At 44.6% G+C, this 17,904-nt stretch overlaps 1 protein-coding gene across 3 annotated transcripts in view; it reads left to right on the plus strand.

Moving 5' to 3' along the window:
- Positions 1–17,904, plus strand: part of LOC307200294 (acid-sensing ion channel 2) — a 383,251-nt gene that overhangs the window by 324,346 nt on the left and 41,001 nt on the right. The window lies entirely within an intron of this gene.

Here is a 17,904-nt window from a genome sequence, read left to right on the forward strand (position 1 = left end):
GCCAGGTGATATCAGTGCTAAATGGAGAGGCTCATTTACCTCCTGCGGCTCACATTTCTGTGCTCCTATTATTAAGCCTGAAAGTGGAATTTGCAGCACCACGATGCCAGACTTGAAAGATTTCTTTCTTCTCTCTCTCTCTCTCTCTCTCTCTCTCTCTCTCTCACTTTCCCACTCTTTCCTTTCCCTGCACATCCCTAATTGAAAGGTGCTGCTTGATGTGCCAGCTAGCAATTCATCGGAGGCAGCCAAACCCAGCAGAAAAGGGTTCTGCATGAAAACTCCCCTGGGCTGTTTGATTTTTCAATGTTGTTTTCTTTCCTGCCCATTGCGTTTCCATGCATTGATTTCATTTTGCTGCCTGCTCTGCTCGGCTGAGTGCGAGTGTCAGAAACATTTTGGAGCACCAGATTTCCGGGCCGAATACTCCCACACATACTGCCACACAGGCCACAGGCTGTGGCACTCAGTTTTAATTATGGGTATGTTGTCTTTGGGACACCACAATATTTTCTGGAGAGCAGTGGAACTTCCTTCAGCAGACCTAGCAGAAAGGCAAGCTGTTGGGAAATTCTCCTGTGGTTTCCTAGAGAAGTTTTCTTTTTAAAAAAGAAGGAAGGAAGGGATGAGTGGCAGTAACCACTTGAATTTATGGCCTTCCTGGGAAACCCCAGCATGAATGGATAAGCTTAACATGTAAGGTCATGGGCCAAATCCATCACGCTTAGAGACGTTCCCTGACTCTCCTCTACAACATTTCAAACCTAGTGGCAAAAGAGGTGTGAATAAATTGGCATTTGTGGCAACAGCATTTGTAGGCAGGCCACTTCAGGTTATGGGTACTGAGGCACTGGTTCAAAATTGCCATACTAGTTGCTGACCAGGAATGCAAAGTTAAAGCCCACCTGCCACTGCAGTATTGCCTAGATGCCTGCTTACCTAAGTAGAAAAAACTGTTCAAGGCTTAAGGCAGGTCAACATCTCTGTTGCAACATGCATTTAAAGTGGCAGTATTTCATCCTCAGAGGACTTGAACTCGTGCCCACACTTTCCAGAAAAGGCTTGTCTCTGCCTTGGAATGATGATACAATTTATACCAGTGATCTTCAACCCGAGGGCACCAGATTTCATTGCACTACAACTCCCATCATCCCTGATCATTGATAAAGCTGGCTGGGGAAGATGAGCACTGTAGTCCAACCAACAACATCTGGGGACCCAGGTTCAAAGAACACAGATTTATACTAACGGGTTTTTTGCAACCAAAACTTGATGTTTAATTCTTGCCCAGCCTTAGAAACCTAAATAGTTTTAGTACATCCTCACCTACCTTCTTAATATCTCTAGAACTAGGGTTCCCAGACTGTTTGTTGTCTGCATACCACCTATTGCCCACAAGCTTCATTCATGTGGACTACAGCATGCCTGTGGAGTTGTGCTTGAAGACAGGAGATGACACATCCATTGTGCTGAATATTCATATAAATTTTTAGTTGTAGTTTTATTGCTTCTTTTATTTCTTACATTGTATTTTATTGTATTGCAGTTTTATTTCTATGGGATTCAAACTGTAATACAATAGAATACAATATATAAGAAATAAAAGAAGCATTAAAACTATAATTAAAAACCATAGAGCACTTAGCACAGTGCATTACAGTTGCTACAATAGGCAGAAGAAAATTATTCTGTGGTCTGCCTAGACCCTCAGCAATTTTCAAGTGGTCCATGAGGAAAAATAAGTTTGGGAACTGCTGCTCTGGATGTTACTGAACTGGATGTGCTTTCTCTGATGATAACTTTGCTGCATGTCAGATGCAGTGTCCTGGAGCTGATTGCATGGTTCACTGCTATTTAGTTATGCATTTATTAAATTTGCATTCTGCTTTCCCATCAAACAGTGCAGAGATGCAGAGGGTGGGGTGGGGGGCAGATCTGTGGGTAGATACTTTAGAGTCCATAGCTCACAATATATTTGGTATACCCTGGCCAGCGCACCACTGAGAACGACTAACCTATCATCACCCCCCAGATTTGCCATGCTCCAGATCAGAACCTTGGACAGATCCCGCTAACCATGTACGTTCTTTAAATGTGGGTAAACTAGATGGTATGTTGGAAGTGGATGGTAGGGTTTTGTTTCATATAGGAGTTTTTATTTAAGCAACAACTAAGCAGTCTTAGAAAGCCACATTTATGAGTTGGAGAGCACTGGGAGTGAAACTGCTTAACCCTTTTCCCTACCTGCTGCTTGTCAACTTGCAAGCAACCTCCTCCAAGCTGCTTTTCTCTGAGAGGGTAAAATATACGGCTCCTGTGTTATTTTTCTCCTGAGAGCAAAGCAGTTTGGGGAGGGCAATCTGAGCAGATAAGCAGGGTGAAGAAAAAGGTTTAAGCACCCTCCCGAGTATTACTCCTCTGTTCTTGACTGCAGCCTCTGATGCTGCTTTTCAGATAAATAAATACAGTAGTTGGGGCACCGTTTGACCACATATTGCATAACTGGATGTAGAAGGGACACATTCAGAGAGTATCTAGAATCACCCTGCCTTTGTCCTGTCAGAGGACTCAGAGTGAGGGCTACATCATCCAAAGATTGAGGGATTTTTGGAAGGGTTGTAGGTCGAAGACTTATATCTGGTCTTTTCAGTGTTACAAAGGCATATATGCCTGAAGCACTTTTATGCCTGCTTCCCTACAAGTTGCTTTTTCCAAGTGCAGGGGATGGGGAGGAATACATTGCTATAAGTAGCACTTGTGTGAGAGGCAGGATCTCATTTCAGCCAAGGCTTATTAGGGCTTAGCCTCAAAACCTGTTTTGAGCTGAAGTGTTGGGTATGTCATCATGAATGCCACAGACTATGTGCAGAGTGGATCAGCAACCCTTCTGACTTGAAGGTTTGGCATGCTTGGCATATGCATGCCCCTCTCTTATTTGCTCTGCACTTGGACCTGGTCTTACACGTGCAGGGGAATCAGGTGGTAGAATGACTGTGGACCCCGCTTTTGACTGTGAATGCTATTCCATGTACAGAAACCGCTGCACTTTAAAAAAAACAGCAACAACAAAACGAGGGAGAGAGAAGTTATCTTTGCTCATTGCAAATAGAAAATCAGCACGGCAGTCAAGGAGTTTTTGTTACAGTGAAATGTGATCACCCTCCTATAGTGTGAAGTGGTACAGTCCCATTTTGCCACCTCGGGACTGTCTCGGCTATCTCATATTCTTCATGCGTAGACCAGGCCTGCCTTACTGGACCCTTTATGACTTGAGGCTGAATGTGTGTGTGTTTGTTTATGAACATGATTCCATTGAAGAGCATTGCATTTGATGAAAATTCTATCTGCGATATGGCCCCTTCACATACGCAAGGCATGCCTTTAATAGTGTCATCAGATGGTGAAGCAAGCATGTGCGAACCAGGCCAAATTGTGTTCGCGTTCTGTGACACCCATCCTCGCTACTAGCATAACCACAGCCTGCCAGTGCCTCAGATAGTCTCTGGAAACAGAGCTGTTGTGGCAGCTGCCACGTCTCTCTGGTGAAATTGAGCCTGGCCCCTGGCACCTCTCTTCCCAGAAATTTTAATCTCTGTTCCCAGGCTTGTTTTGTTGGACGATGCTTAATAGAGGTTGGGAGCCACATTCCTGGTACATTCAGCAGCGCCAAGGCTTGTGACTCTTGATAGTGTTTTTTTCCAGATTGAGCCGCTGAGAGCAGGTTTGGCGACAGTGATGGATCTGTGGAGCAGCAGGGAAAGGGGCCCTTGATAGCTCGCCCAGGGTGCCTTGCGGGCAAGTAGCGAGAACGTGAATGGGATCTGCAGTTTGGTGCATGCAGACAAGACACAAGTGATGAACAGCCGTGGCTCTTGGCCCAAAGGGGTAAGGGGAGTGAGTCTGACAGGGCTGCCATGGAGACGGCTGTTTGCATCACTTAAAATCTTGTTCGGCTCTACGATAGGAAACCAACAGGGGGGAGCCAGAGCTAACACTGCACTGGAGTGAGGTGCAGCAAGAAAGGGGCCTGGGGGAAAGGCTTTGAGGAGGCAGGAGCAGGGAGGAAATGATCAGGCTCCGAGGAAATGTAACCTACAACCCAGGGAAATGCTCCATACAGCAGCATTGGGGCAGGAAGCCGCAGAGGCAGGCGGCTGAAGTTCTGAAAAGGTGCTTTGGGGCTCTGAAAGAACAGCTAACTAAAAAGGAGAGGGAAAATCAATGTGGCACAAAGGGGGGGGGGGAGAGGAAGGAACGGTTGGGGCAGAGAAAGAGGACTGAAATAGAGAGAACTGTACAAGAAGCAACATCCTTGAATAACAGGCTCCATATTGTCCCAAGAATTACTGGATCAAATCAAAGGCTCATCTGGTCCAGCATTCTGATTTCCAACATCAACCAGCCAGGTGCCTCTGAGGTCTTTGCAAGCATAGCATGATGATGTACATTTTCCGTTGCTTGTCCTCCTGGATCTAGCAACCGGAATTCTGCTGCTTCATCCTAGGTTGCCTGAGGGGGGTATATTAAAATTTCAGGAGCCAGTGTCAGTTGTGCAGGACTGGTGGTGGGGAAGCTGGCATCTGTAGCTTAATTTGATGTAGAGGGTCACCAAATCTTAAGCCCCAGAATCTGTTTTCTGCACCAGGATTCAAACCTTGGTTCCGTAAAGTGATAATGAAGAGAGAGTATTTATGCATGTCAAGAGTGCATTCCCTTCAGCATAGAGTAACCACAGCTAGTACCCAGGGCATCTGAGGTCAGGAAATTCAGATAACTGTGTGTGGTTTCCAAGAAGTCACAAGCCCCCATTGCCTCCCTTTGTGCAAATTAATTACATTAACAAATCTCACAGTTTGGGACACTGATGCTCATGTTGCCCTTAGCTTTTCCTGTATCCGCAGTTCTAATGTGTAATGTGCATTTGGCTACATGGTAGACTCAGTTTAAAAATGTGTCTCTTCTACTTTCTGTCCTACTTTAACAACCTACACACACACACACACACACACACACACACACACACAGCACTGGAGGTGCTCAAACATGCTCTTATATTATGATCCTTAGCATATTTGCTTAGAAGCAAATTCCATTGAGTTTTGTGTACATGAGCTTAGGGATGGCAGTCTTTGGGTCATAATACATGAAAGCACCCTAAAGCATCATCCGGTTACCGTGGGTTTGTAGGGACTAGGAACAAGAAGTGTGACAGCAAAACTGAGGCTGAGGGTCTGGCTACCGGCTGCAAACGCCTGCTGAGATTCTTCCTCCATGGTGTTCCATCCCGCACAAGCCCTTCACATATTCTCAGACCCCAGGGAGAGATTGACAAATGTCAATGTTTATCCAAACAAGCTTCTAACGTGCCGGCGGCAATCCATCTTCCCTGTCTCATCTTGAAAGCCGCCAGCAGCGGGTATTTATATCCGTAACAATCATAACCGGCTGATTTGGTTATTTACATGGATATTATACGAGCTTCTATAAATATTCAGCTTGCTGCAAGAATAATTAAGCATTGTTGCCGCGACGCAAACGACAGGGGAGAGTAATGGGAAGTGCCAGCAGCTACATGCTAGAGTGGGTGGCTGCCCATCCCCCAGCTTGTCCGCTTCTCTGCTGCAATCCAACCCTGGGGCATAGATGCTTGCCTGCACAATATCCCCCACCTCCGCCATTCCCCAATATTTCCTAAGCAGAGGTGTGGGATTGTTTGCTAGAAAAAGTAGAGTTGCTGGGAGGTGCAGAATACAGAAAGGGAGTGTTCTGGGGAACGCGGCAGGGAGAGCACTCAGTGATAGTGGGGAAAACCTAGTACAGAGGCTAGGAGTAGGAATAGCAACGTGCTGCTGCGGGAAAGGAGTTTTGAGGAACAAGAAGAACTGACTTTGATGATCAAAATAGCCAGCTCACAGGCTGAAAGTTCCCTGGTATGAGTTCAGTTCCATCTGCTGAGCAGCACTGTCCAAGATGCAGTTCTGTTCTTATGAATTAATTTATAAACGTATTAACTTTGCCCTTCAGCATGAAACGTTTCCAGGGTGGCCTACAAAATCGTAGCTGCAAATTCTAAAACTACAGCGACAAATTACCAATAATAAATAAGATTGAGACTGCACTAGGTGAGACAGCAGAAGAAAAACAGGAGCAATTAAAACAGTTTCCACCACAGGTTTTTAAATCTGGGGAAATTAAAAGCTCTTTGCTAGGAGCCGAAAGGACATTAGAGTAGGCTGCTGGTGAACTTTCCTAAACAGGAGATTGTTCCATAAGCAAGAAGACCTTTTTACCCATTCATTGACTTGCCTTGCTTCAAGCAGCAATGGAACAGAGGAGGGTCATCTAAGTGTATGGACAAGTTACTTTCTGCAGAGGTCGGGTGGCCATCTGTCATCCATGAGCTAGTTGAGATTTCTGCATTGCAGGGAGTTGGACTAGAAGACCCTCTGGGTCCCTTCTAACTCTACAATCCTATAACTCCTTATCAGGGGCAGCACATCGTGTGCTGCTGCTAGAGGGAAAATGGGAAGCGCCACCTTGCCTGCCTTTGCCGCCATCGCACTACCACCTACCTGCTCTTGCTGCTGCCGCCTGCTCTTCCATCATGTGCTTACCCTGGCACATCTGCTGCTGGCAGAGAAGCAGCACTGCCACTGGTGCCAGTTTCAGACAAGATCGCACTGATCCTGCCCAAAATCAGCACCAATGGCAGCAGCACTTCTTTACCAGTGGCAGAGGTAGCAGGGCACATGGGGTATCCATGGGCTGCAGCGTCATCTGGCCTGATGGCTAGTCCGACTCTGCTCCTTTGGTCACTAGTTGTTCTTCATTTTTAGGTAACTAAAAAAATTAATAACAAACCACAACTACAATAAAAACAACAGTGCCATCAGCCCCTTCCATGAAGCACACTACAACTTTCCTTTCTTCTTTTATGTATAATTTTTATTGAATTTTCTGTTTTACAATTTAAAGTACTCATTTTTACATCCTTGAGATATCTATGACTTCCCTTCTTCTCTTTCTATGGTTCATTTTACATATCACAAATTCCTGCATATTTTACAAAAATGATACCATTCGGTATTCCATTATTGCATCCATCAAAACTTATTTACACTTTTGAATTTATCTTAATGCTGCCAGCATTTTCAGCTGTACACAGTTATTTTCCATATATTCAGTAAACGTTTTCCAATCTTCTCTAAATGTATGCTCTTCTTGTTCTCTTACTCTATATGTTAAGTCTGCAAGCTGCGCATACTCTGTCAACTTAAGTTGCCATTCTTCTTTGCTTGTTTTCCATTTTGGGGCTAACAAAACATGGGCCACAGTAGTGGCATACATAAATCACCTTTTTTTGACACCTGGGAATTTCCATCTGAATTATTCCCAACAGAAAGGACTCTGTTTTGGGGGGAGCAAAAGTACTTTTAAACATCTTTTTCAATTCATTATGGATTATTTCCTTTCAAGTACCTGTCAGTCCCGTTACTTTAGCTATCAACCCAGAATATCTTTTCACAGAGCTGCCATGAGTGGCTGAAAATGTTCCATGAGTGGCTGGCGGCTGCTGTCCTCTGCAAATATTCATAATGAAGGGATAGCCATTTTAAAGTGCATGTCTCTGATACTTTGGGATGTCTCATGCAGCAGCTTAGGGACTTTCTTAGCAAGTGGAAAGTTCCCTTGTAGTTGGTACCACCAGCCCAAGAAAAGTCCCTGCATAATTTGATTGCTCAGCTTTATCATAGGGGTTCTTTGGAATAACCTTTGAGAGAATCAGTAACTGTACATAGGAAGCTTCCTTCACTGGCTCATCTAGCTCAGTATTGCCAACACTGCCAGGCAATAGCGTTCTGCAGTTTCAGGCCAGAATCTCTCCCAGCCCTGCCTGGACCTTTTTGCATGCAGAGCATACTCTTTACCACTGAGCCATGACCATTTCCCAAAAGACAACTTGCTCACTACTGCTTATCTTCCCCGGCAGTGTACAGCTGCAGGAGGCTATTGAGTATGCCGAGGAATCACTCTTGGAGTTGGATAGAGAGCTCGCTCCGAGTATCACTGGAAATAGCTTCCGCTTTATAACTTACCTTGGGCTGTGGTTGTAATGATCACCCCCTGATTATGAGTCACTCTGGCTGGGGCTGTTGGAGTCCAACAACATCTGGAGGGCCACAGGTTGGGGAAGACTGCCGTAGATTAACGGCTATCCCATCATTTTGGCATGGAGAGTTTTCATCCCAGTTTTCTACCTGGATATCTTTCAAGGTGTATGCCTCTGAATGCCATATGCCAGGGGGAGGAACAGCAGGAGGGGAGACCTACTGTTTGTGGGTTTCCCATAGGCTTCTGCTTGGCCACCGTGGGAAGCAGAATGCTGGACTAGATCGGCTTTTGGTTGGATCCATCAGAGGTATTCCCACGTTTTGAAGTGGTAGCATTGGCATTCGCCACAACGGATGCCAGAGTCGTGTGGTGGCCGCTGGGTACACTTGAATGGTTGTAGGTGGGCAAACCATTTGCCAAGAAGTCATGTGTGATTTCGTGGTTCAGCTGATATAGTAATGAGGTTCAAAGGCCTTGGCCAGCGCTCCACCTGAAAGGACCACCCAGAATTTTCTACAGTGTGCTTGAGTTTCTCAGCAGTCAGATTTCAGTGTTGAAAGGGATCTCTGAAAGCAGAGAGCTTTGGAGCTGCTGCTATTACAGTAATTAACTCATTCATCCTTGGAAGAATCCTGCAAGACAGGTAGCTATTATTCCCAAGGCATAACTTAAACATCATTTTTACACCACTTTAATGTATCTTGGCAGGGTGATGAAAGTTCTCCGTTAGACATCCCTAGGCTCTCACTGAACTATGGCTCCCAGGAGAGAGGAAATTATTTAAGTCTGTCGTGTGTAGGCCTCCCACTCCTAGATAAGAAGCCTGAGAGGGGATGGCTCAACCAAAATCCCCTGCAATATACAACCTGCATCCTGCATGCAGGTGTGGTGCATGTATGTGTGGGACAACGTGATCCTTCCTACTGCCAGCTGTGGCTACACCCACCATTTGGCCTCAAAGGGTAGGCAACAAGGGCATGCAGCTCCTGGGTTAAAAATGTTTCCCACCCCTAACACAGGTGAGTGTCAGGCTTGCATGTACCTCGTGCTTAAAACATTAAAACTTTGGTGCCAGGAAAAGCAGAACACACCACCATGCTATGTTAATTGAATTAAGAAGAAAACTCTGAATTTGCCATTTTGCAGGGTGAGAAGGATACTGATAGACAACTGTGTGAAAATTGTTTTGAGAGAGATAAGAATCCTAACCCCACTTATCTGGGAGCAAGTGCCACTGAATTAAGTACTTCTGGGTAGACGTTTTTAAGATTGTAAACAGGAAAATGAAATAAAACAAGATGAGTATTGGTGCAAACACACCCAACCTTTGAACATGCAAGTGTCTTTGTAGAGAGCAGTACCTGCTTTTTCCCTGATACATTTCATACAGCCTCAGGTGTGTACCTGAGCAATGAATCAGAAAAGATTTTCTTTCTTTTCTTTTCTTTTCTTTTCTTTTCTTTTCTTTTCTTTTCTTTTCTTTTGAAAAAGTATAAACCACAAGTTCTCCAAGTGTTGTACAAATAAAATGATAGGTACAACATGGCTAAAGGCCACAAACCAATTCAAAACAAACATACATGACGCCGTCATCATTAAAAACAAAGACAAAATCAATAAAACCTTTAAAACAAACGTTTTTTAATACAAGAAAGATTTGGGAAGGGGGCCGAGGAGCGATGACAGCAGGGCAGCGTTTGAGCATGACATTTACCTCCAGCTGGCTTCTTAATGAGTCTGGGTTGCCCATCAGTCTTTGACTGTTGAATATTTCAAGACTTTCGGAGCTGCCGCAGTGAAGGTTGTGCATCAAGGAATCCACTTTGCAAAGCTGAATGAAAGCTGGTGGGTGGTTTTCTCTGTCCAAGCCTTTGTCGCAGAGAAATGCAGGATTGTGGCGGGTGGGTTTAGAAAAGCTTAAAGCCCTGATTCGTCATCTCCAACCGTACCTAGTACAGTAGGTAACTTGTGCCTGGTTTTTTGTTTATGTGTCCAGATGGTTGGCAGGGCAGTCCATGTCATGTTTCCAAATGCTAACTGTCTGGCTGGCAAAGTCCTGTCCTACTCAAAAACTAAGAGGCCAGTTCTCTACAGAATAAGCTATGAATCACACCGAAGCATTTCAGAGAGGGAGGTGATCTTCCAAGTTAGGTAGAAAGCAAAGCAATACAGCCCAGTATTTCATTTTGAATTCTTTTAACAGACAGCTAAGGAAATGCTGAGACATATATCATTGGTGGCTCTTCTGGTCCATTATTGGAGGGTGGGGCTGAATTCAAACCCACAACCCCCTTTATTAGTCTTAACTACAATGTCACGAAGTTGTGAGTGACTCCAAGGTTTTGTATTTTCAAAAATGGGGGGATAACTGTGATTGCTAGTTGGTTCCTATAGTCCTGGGTGCAACTGCAATCTGGCTTGTACCTGGTGAGAATAATCCAGTTATGCTTGCGTTGGGTGTGACAAGCATCAGTCTCGTCTGCCTTTTGTCCTTGCTGTTTCTCTTCCAGTTTATTTAGCCTCTGGCCTGATGAAGGGTATGAGTTCTGGAGAACTCAGAAGCTTGCTCCTATAACATTTTGATTGGTCCTAATAAAGGTGCCACTACCCTCTCTCCTCCCCTGCCTGCCCCATTTTATGTTGTCTGCGTTACAAAGATACCAAAATTATCTGGGCAGCAGGCAGCTAAAGTGTCCCAAAGGGCCAAAACTGAACAGTAAGTGATTACCATAATCCCTGCCCTTTGATGCAATTTGTCTGTGAAGTAAGTGGCTATATTATGCTCAGTTTTAATGAAAACATGTTTGTAACATGACACCTTGTCAGCTGCAGTCTCTGTAGTTACAATGAGAGTAAGCCCCATTAACCTCAATAGGACTCCTGCGTAAATATGCATAGACTTGCAGCGTACGTTATTTTTGTGTGTATAGTACATATCATTTCTCCTGTGACTTTTGGACAATGCAGTTTTTCATTCTTGCATTGCTCCTTAAAAACCACATTTTTGCGTAGTCTATTGAAATTCTGTTATACATTAGCCCTTTAGGCGCAAAATATGTGACAGCCCATCTGTCTCCTTAATCTGCTGCCTGACCACTGTGCAGCATCTCTACGCAAAGCTACAAGACATTACAGACCCAGCTGAGAGAAGCCAAATGTGTAGAGACTGGCAGGGGACCAATGTAGATGGAAGCCATCTACACAGTGGGGTTCGCTCTGTCCCGTGAATAAGTCAGTGAACTATTTATTTTATTTTTCAAATTTTCTAATCTGAACTTAGTTTCTATTCCTTCATCCAAACATGGATTCCAGTGCATTGTACATTAAAAAAAATCAAATATTGATACAGTATTTATTGAACAATAAAATGCAAAACAACGCAATAAAATCTGAAACACAATGAACTGGAAAAAACACTCTGTTTTTAGCATCAACCAGCATTCAAATTGCAGCACATGAGCTTTTCAGAATTCTTATTTTAGGCTGGATTTCCACCTGTTTACTTTTTTTTTTTAAAAGGGGGACAGTAAGATGGAAGAAGTAGCAGAACTTGCAGACATGTTTAGGGTAAGGCTCAGCCAAGTGCTGTGGTTTCGACTACTCTCACAAAAGCAGCACTGAGGAATGAGAGCTGGTGTGGAGTAGCAGCTAAGGCTGTGAGCTAGAAATTCAAATTTTACCAAGTGGCCTTAATCCAGCCACTTAGCCTTTCTCTCTCAACCCTCTGTTTGCAGTACATGGACACTAAGGCTGGCTTAACTAACAGGGTTGGCGGGAGAATATGCATATGAAATATATTTGAAATGCTCTATATCAAAGATAGCCAACATGGTGCCCTCCAGAAGTTGCTGGACTCCAACTCCCATCATGCCTGGCCATTGGCCATGCTGGCTGAGACCGTAGGAGCCAACTGCTAGGGGCCAATATACCTTCAGCCCCCCAATAAAATACTTGAGTGGACCCCCCCCCCAGTTGATGGGCATTGCCAATCAAATGGTGTGTGTACGCTGCATCTTGCGATTGATTATGTGGGAAGAGTCTTGCCTGGACTTCCCCTCCAAAAAAATATTTTATTCAAGTTGGCACCCCTGTTGGGACCAATGGTAGTTTGAAATCCAACAGCCTTGGGGGGCACCTTGTTGCCTATCCCTGGTTCAGTTCCTGTTGTTGTTGTTAGAGAGGACTCCTTCTTAACTGTAGAAAAACCATACAGCCTTAAGATCCACATCTGCTTGTGACTTGCAAATCTGCTGGAGAGCTGAAATTAAAGTGAAGTAGTCCTTATATTGGCAAAGGTTATTTGTTTTAGGATGCACATTGCATAAAAAGTCAGTAGGAGCCCATTTGAGTGGTGTTGCCTCATAATTCGAGGACTAGATGGTGCACCTGTTTACACAAAAGAGCTGTCGGGATATACCTTTCGGTAGATCCGGTGCCTGCACTGAAGGAGCTGTGAAATGAAATCCAGTATTTGTTTATCTATACAGTGTGCACAATTCAGGCAAAATCAAGTACCATTGATTCCAACTTAGCAAGTTTAAGCCTAGGCTTAGTTTACCAGTTGAAATCAGTGGTGCTTCACAGTTCTTAACTTCGACTGAATTATACCCACTGTATTGAAACTCAGCACTTTGAGACACTACACTTTCAAAAACTAGGTGCTCAGCACAACTGGCCTACGTGAAAAGGCACAGCACCCTCCCCGCACCGAAGAGCTTACAATCCAAATTTCAACGGGGCAAGGAGAATGGGAGAGAAGCAGGTGGCCCTGGGGCGCATTAGAGCTTGCGCAGTTACGCTTTGCTTGGATTTCATTTGGGGTTAGGGGTTAAGGGGCTAAGCCAAAGATTATGCACAGAAGAGGTAGGTCTTAAGGCGGGGATTTGAAAGGAGCATTCTGCGAGGGAGTTCCAGGCTTGCGGGAAGCAAAGAGAATGCAAAATCACATAGTTGCATTTCACACATCAGCCTTCTCTCAGTGAGCTTGGGGTGTTCCCATGGAAAGACGAAAAGCCTTTCCCCAGCACACTTCCCACGCTCCTGTTCATGGGCAACAGCACCAAGTCAAGGACTTCAGGGAGATGGTATCCATCTGTCCCCCCTGTATGTCTCCATAATTGCCATGTTAGTTTCTGGCAAGATGGGCATGATGCCACAAGGTTGACTTTTTTTTTTTTTTACTGTGGCTTGTGAGATCTCCATAAGGCTCCAGGGACAGCACCTTTCCTGTCCTAGATATTACATAATGTGCTTTTTAATAATACACCTCGAGGCATATGGCCTCTGGATTTTGGCTGTGAGAGCAATCTGCTCAGCTAAAAATAGCTGGCATGCGTAATGCAGTTAGTTGCGACACCTTCTGTTACTCAGGGAGTCAGGAATCACAGCTTCACTTTACAAAGTGGCTTGAAGCAGAGAAGATGAAGGCTGGCCTTGCCTTCAATTTCTTAGCTTACAGCAGATGGGGCCGTGTGTGTGTGTGTGTGTGTGTGTGTGTGTGTGTTATGGACACTAGCAGTCTAGTGATGCTATTACCTGTATCTTTGACCTCCCCAACTACCACCTGTTTTTTTCAGTGTTGCCTTACTGCCACCCCAGTTGCTGACCAGCCAGCTGCAAATAAGGATGCAAAAGGGTGGCAGATCCTCCCCACCATGATAGTAGCATGTGTGCCCAAATCAGCTGCCTTGGCCACAAGTCAATATGTTCTTGCTAAGTGAACATAAAATTGGTCTCCAACTGGTCTCCAAAGGAGACCATACCTAATTTTCTAAAAAGAGAGATTTTGCAGCCCATGGCTGTCTGGTCCTCTGTCTTGGAAGCCCTACAAGGCCTCATTGACATTTTACCCAACTTATCTCTGCTCATGTGACTCTTCAGCCTGGGCTTCTTGTGGAGCTACCCATGATGCTACCAGTTTTGCTTGGATATTGCCTCACTAGATGCTGACCTCCTCTTTGCTCAACTTGGCTTTATTGAAACCTGACAGGTTTACCAGAACCGGAACTTGGAGTTGCTTGACAGTACATTGCTCCCCTTCTTGGGAGTTGAACTCATTCCTTGCAGCCCCCCTCTGTCCATGCTAGAACCTCACCCGACTGAGATCACTGCCTGGACAAGAACACTGCCCTCTACCCTTTTGCCTATTTTTGTGCCCATATTTAAACAGCGCCTGTATTTACAACCTGCTGTTACTTCAGTGTCATTTCTGGCTGTGGGTGAAAGGATTTCTGGACCGTGTGATCCCAGCCAATCAGGTCTCCCATAGCGAGCAAGATGTCTCAAAGTGCCACATATTTAGTTGTGTGGTGATATCACTGATAGCAAAGAAAACCTACCTGTTGCCTTTCCCTCCTGTTGAATGCCTCCCCATTGTCCAGGCAACCAGGCCAGTTCTCCTTGTTTTGTCATGCTGTGCTGATGGCTTCCAGCACTGATTGGGAATCCTTTGGCCTTGATGCTCATGCATCACTCTGAACGACCAGCAGGGGCTCAATGGGGGTAAAGGTGTGAATCCTATTAGGCAAGTAATGCTGTGAAAATGGGTGGCATCCACATTTAGATATGCATGCATGTATTAAGAACATAAGAAGAGCCCTGCTGGATCAGGACAGTGGCCCATCTAGTCCAGCATCCTGTTCTCACAGCAGCTGACCAGATGCCTATGGGAAACCTGCAAGCAGGATTTGAGCACAAGAGCATTCTGCCTCTCCTGTGGTTTCCAGGAACTGGTATTCAGAAGCATTGCTGCCCTGAACTGTGGAGGCAAAGCATAGCTATCATGCCTAGTAGCCACTGGTTGTCTAATTCTCCATGAATTCACCTAATCCTCTTTTAAAGCCATCTAGGTTGGTGCCATCACTGCATCCAAATGCACACCCCAGTCACCTTCTGCCTCAGCGAGGCCTCAGGTTGACAGAGCGCCAGCCCAGTTCTCTCCACCGACAGGATGTCCACTTCTGAACAGCTTTGATTCCTTTCACAAAGGAGTGCCCCCCCCAAAAAAAAACCTGTCAAAGGAGAGGGCACATTTTGTGTGCTTGAAACATGCCTTCTCCATTTCAGCTCGCATCTTCTCCTAAGGGCAGCGGAGCAAGAGGCAGATTTGACCCAAGAGAGCACAATCCTTTGGGAAAGTTCTTCCTCTTGCACCAACACCATTGAAAGGAAATGGGAGCAACAGAGCGTGGAAGATTCACGAGGGACTTGGCACTTTGTCTTTCTGGGACGTTAACTAAGTTGTCATTGTCATCTTTGTCATTTATCATTTGCAACGATCCCCGTGTTTATTAGACACCATACATAAATAAAAATAACCAGGCTGCTGTCGGCAAGCTCACAATCTAAATGAGCCCTCTCCTAGTTCTGGACTTCTTCCCACAGTTGCCAGCTCAAAGATGGAAAGGGAAGCATTGAAATGAAGTTGGAGTGAGGCTTGGTGGCATTGCTTTTGGCTTCTCCCCTTCACCTTCCTTGGAAGTATGGGGTTGGCATCGTCATTTCAGTGTGATGTGAAAGCCCCTCCCCATTTCCAAAAACGTTTGGAGTGCTGTGGAGTGAATGCACTCTGCATGTTAGCTAATTTTATCTTGTTAAGTGTGCCAGGGCTGAATCCTGGTGTGGCGGAGGGGGAAAACAGGCCCCTTACTGAAGCCTTGACACATCCCAGATTTGAAGGAAAGCACTCACAGCTGCTCCATTCATCCTGGTTTTCTCCTTTCCCTTGCTTGGACCTCTCCTATGCTTCATCCTTATGTCTCACAACTGTTTTCCTCGGCTGGCTAACGGATGGGCTCGGGCTTTAATATTTATATGTTTGCACACTGGAGAGCCATAATAACACCATGAAAAAATAATGATGGCAAGCTGTAATGATAAATCTATGCGTCTTAACAGTCAGGCTTTTGCCAACCTGAGTGAAAAGGTATATCGCCTTTTACAAATGCACGCAGAGTGAGACTTTCAACAGAAGGAGCAGCCTAGTTGCAAAAAGTATTGCTCAGACAGGGCTTAGTTTCCAAGCCAGCTGTCACTGATCAGCTTGACCCCCCTGAATGACTTAAAACCTCCCCCCCCCCCAAAAAAAAAGAAATCCCACCAGCTGGCAGATCGCGTTCACAGAAGCAACAGGTTCCTGGGGAGGTTGTTTAGCATTACATAAGGGAGTGTTATTGTTATTTTTGTGTGTGTGTCCTATTTATCTTTGAGCTGCTTTTGTGCTTTTGAGACAGAAAGGCAGAGTCTGAAAAGGTTATGTTTTAATAGGCTGTCCTCTGTGCCACATCTGTAAAAGCCTTTTTAGAAGGAAGTTTAGTGGTGGAGGACTCGCACCAACCCACCCACCACCATGGCCAGCTCATTGCTGCATTTCGTGAGCACACTGCTGGAATTATTCAAATGAGAAACAGGCTGGGTGTCAAGGGGGTTTGAACAAACATTGATCTGGAAGAGGGTTTCTTTAAAACACGGATCTTTGTTGCCAGAATGTGAAATAGAAACTGTGGCATCGCTTGCACAACTCTGCCATCTGCGACGCAGGGAGACAGCTGAACAACTTGGGGGGCTGCAAGAGGTGAATGCAGGCATTAAAAGGATGTTCCTCCAAATCCAAAAGCACAAGATGAAATCTACACTAACACACACAAACACAATTCTGCAAAAAGCTAAGGCTGAGACCAATTTTAGGAAGTTTTATGTACAAATCACATTTTAGTGAGTTTTGAGAAGAATGACTAATGCTCCAACCAGACAAATTGGTGGTGGTGGTGGAATGGGAAAAGGATGTGTGAATGAAGGCTAGTAACCATGTTTCCTTGGTAATGTCTAGTGAAAAAGATGCATGGTGTGAAGTTGTCGTGTCCAGGGTTTCCTCCACTTCACTTTCTGCTACTTGCAAGGTAAGCTGGGGAAACCCCCAGGTTGCACTCACACATGTGATGTGAAGGAAAACCTCTGTTCCGATTCAGTTCACAAATTTTTGCATGGAACCTGTTGATTGAATTGTAATTCGAAAGTTTCATGCTGCAGCTTCCCTTTGACTTGCCTTTATTCAAGGATAGTAGCTTTAAGATCAGTAACACTTGAGTGTCCTGGAGGCCTGAAACATACCCCCTACCTGATTTTGAATATTAACATTTCTGATGTCAGGAATGCTAATGGTGTTGATTAACTCACAGCATTTTGAGTGTGGTTTTTTGTTTTCGACAAAAATCATTTTATTAATGAAAAATAATAAATGCAAATAAATGACAAAACCTAAAGTTACAAAACATAGGTGCAATATAGAGGTTGTGTTTCCAGATAAATAAAAAGCAGATAATATAGAAGAATAAAAGCAGCAAAACACATGATGGAAACCAGATTTCACAATTTGATGGGGGAAGAGAGTTTTGTATATCTGTATTTGTGACCTAAGAGATGAAATCCCACTGCAATATGGTACAGAAATGATTCAAGTCTTCCTTACCCTTCAAAACGTGTAATTTTGAGTTATTTCCTCTGTGATAGACAGAGTCCACACACTCTTGTCCTATAATGTCTTTCATTTCTGGGCCAAATAGAACTTATTTGGCCCAGAAATGGAAGACATTACAGGACAAGAATATGTGGACTCTGGCTATCATTGAGGAAATAACTTAAAATTACACATTTCTAAGGGTATGGAGAAATGTAGCCAGCAGCTACATAAGAAGTTCCTTAGATTGGAAAATTGCTGTTTGGACAAGTTTGGATATTGCCATTTCTGATGGCAGGGGTGCTGATTATGGTAGTGATTAAGCTCATCGCCTTTCT

The sequence above is a fragment of the Podarcis cretensis genome (assembly GCF_951804945.1).
Source record: "Podarcis cretensis genome assembly, chromosome: 13".
In the NCBI taxonomy this organism is placed as follows: Eukaryota; Metazoa; Chordata; class Lepidosauria; order Squamata; family Lacertidae; genus Podarcis; species Podarcis cretensis.